The 2,936-nt window shown below is 44.0% G+C and overlaps 1 pseudogene; it reads left to right on the forward strand.

Moving 5' to 3' along the window:
- The first annotated feature begins 236 nt into the window (after positions 1–236).
- Positions 237–1,447, forward strand: LOC129011353 (uncharacterized; annotated as a pseudogene).
- The last annotated feature ends 1,489 nt before the right edge of the window (positions 1,448–2,936 follow it).

Below are 2,936 nucleotides of genomic sequence, written 5' to 3' on the forward strand. Positions count from 1 at the left end.
GTGGTAAGGGACCACTAGAATCCAGCAGCCCGGGCCCTTTCTTTGTGGTCAAGAGAGGCGGGAAAACAGCTGCAGGACTGCTACATTGGTGAGTGTAACTAACCCGATAAGCAGAGGTCTGTGGGTGGTTACGCACCCTGGAAAAGAATAAGCATTAGGCCCTTAGAGGACGCTCTAGGACTAATGCTCATCGGAAAATGACTAGGGGTGCTAGCATCCCTATGTTCTTTCTTCAGATGGGAAATGTTCCCCCAACCCCAAGGCAAAAACACCCCTAAGATGTATACTGGAGAATTAGGACCAATTTGACCCTCAGACGCTAAGAAAGAAATGACTTACATTTTTCTGCAGTACCACCTGGCCATGATATTCTCTTCAAGGGGGAGAAACCTGGCTTCCTGAGGGAAGTATAAATGATAACACCGTCTTACAGCTAGACCTCTTCTGTAGAAAGGAGGGCAAATGGAGTGAAGTGCCACATGTGCAAACTTTCTTTTCATTAAGAGATAACTCGCAATTATGTAAAAAGTGTGATTTATGTCCTACAGGAAGCCCTCAGACTACCTCCCTACCCCAGCGTTCCCCAGACTCTTCCCCAACTAATAAGGACCCCCCTTCAACCCAAACAATCCAAAAGGAGATAGACAAAGGGGTAAACAATGAACCAAAGAGTGCCAGTATTCCCCGATTATGCCCCCTCCAAGCAGTGGGAGGAGGAGAATTCGGCCCAGCCAGCGTGCATGTACCTTTTTCTCTCTCAGGCTTAAAGCAAGTTAAAATAGAACTAGTTAAATTCTCAGATAATCCTGATGGCTATACTGATGTTTTACAAGGGTTAGGACAATCCTTTGATCTGACATTGAGAGATATAATGTTACTGCTAAATCAGACACTAACTCCAAATGAGAGAAGTGCCACCATAACTGCAGCCCGAGAGTTTGGCCATCTCTGATATCTCAGTCAGGTCAATGATAGGATGACAACAGAGGAAAGAGAACAATTCACCACAGGCCAGTAGGCAGTTCCCAGTGTAGACCCTTACTGGGACACAGAATCAGAACATGGAGATTGGTGCCGCAGACATTTGCTAACTTGTGTGCTAGAAGGACTAAGGAAAACTAGGAAGAAGCCTATGAATTATTCAATGATGTCCACTATAATGCAGGAAAGGGAAGAAAATCCTACTGCCTTTCTGGAGAGACTAAGGGAGGCATTGAAGAAGCATATCTCTCTGTCACCTGACTCTATTGAAGGCCAACTAATCTTAAAGGATAAGTTTATTACTCAGTCAGCTGCAGAAATTAGAAAAAAGCTTCAAAAGTCCGCCTTAGGCCTGGAGCAAAACTTAGAAACCTTACTGAACTTGGCAACCTCGGATTTTTATAATAGAGATCAGGAGGAGCAGGCAGAACAGGACAAATGGGATAAAAAAAGGCCACCACTTTAGTCATGGCCCTCAGGCAAGTGGACTTTGGAGGCTCTGGAAAAAGGAAAAGCTGGGCAAATCGAATGCCTAATAGGGCTTGTTTCCAGTGCGGTCTACAAGGACACTTTAAAAAAGATTGTCCAAGTAGAAGTAAGCTGCCCCCTTGTCCATGCCCCTTATGTCAAGGGAATCACTGGAAGGCCCACTGCCCCAGCGGATGAAGGTCCTCTGAGTCAGAAACCACTAACCAGATGATCCAGCAGCAGGACTGAGGGTGCCAGGGGCAAATGCCAGCCCATGCCGTCACCCTCACCGAGCCCCGGGTATGCTTGACCATTGAGGGCCAGGAGGTTAACTGTCTCCTGGACACTGGTGCAGCCTTCTCAGTCTTACTCTACTGTCCCGGACAATGTCCTCCAGATCTGTCACTATCCGAGGGGTCCTAGGACAGCCAGTCACTAGATACTTCTCCCAGGCACTAAGTTGTGACTGGGGAACTTTACTTTTTTCACATACTTTTCTAATTATGCCTGAAAGCCCCACTCCCTTGTTAGGGAGAGACATTCTATCAAAAGCAGGGGCCATTATACACCTGAACATAGGAGAAGGAGGGAGTTAGAGCAGTCATTGACCAACCTCCCCAACAGCACTTGGGTTTTCCTGTTGGGGGGACTGAGAGACAGGACTAGCTAGATTTCCTAGGCTGACTAAGAATCCCAAAAGAACTGCAAGAATTACCTGTCGAATATCTGCAGGAGCCATGGAAGCAAAACTGGGATTGGATTTTGTGATTCTTTGGTGCAAAAGTCTGGAAAATAATCCTGAATAAGCAGGAATTCTTTGACTTGGGGACATTGTCTTGAGACATAGGATTTAACGCCTAGAGGAGAATCCAGGAGATGGGAAAAACTTGCTGCTTGGAAGGCTCTTACAATTCTGGTGGAAGCCAGAGCCTATTTTGAGTGTAATGTAAATGTCTGAATTGCTCTGGATGATGGTAGAGAAAGGGAATCACATAGCTTACTATCTAGAAAGAGTTAATCTGATAGAGCATTGAAAGGGTTTTTGGAAGGCAAAACAGAAGTGCCATCTCAAAATAAATATTTTGTAAGAAAGTGGCTGATATTAACTCCGGAAGGCAGAATATACACTAAATTAGAGGCATCTGTAAGTGTGAGAGACCCATTTTCTCTACATCTTTGCCAAAACCTGGTGTTGTCAGATTTTGTTGTTGTTGTTGTTTTCTTCATTTTGGCTATGCTGACATCTCATGGTTTTAATTTGAACTTCCGTGATGACTAATGTAGACCATCTTTTCATATGCTTATTTGCCATATATATTCTAATTGTTAAAATGTTTACCTGTGTCTTTCACCTATTTTTAATTTGGTTGGTGGTTCTTTACTGTTGAGGTTTTAGAGTTATTTATATATTCAAGGTACTAATCCTTTATCAGAAATGTTGTTACCATAAATGTTGTCAAAATCTGTGACATGTCCTTTTGTCCTCT

The sequence above is a fragment of the Pongo pygmaeus genome, chromosome 14, assembly GCF_028885625.2.
Source record: "Pongo pygmaeus isolate AG05252 chromosome 14, NHGRI_mPonPyg2-v2.0_pri, whole genome shotgun sequence".
Taxonomy (NCBI): domain Eukaryota; kingdom Metazoa; phylum Chordata; class Mammalia; order Primates; family Hominidae; genus Pongo; species Pongo pygmaeus.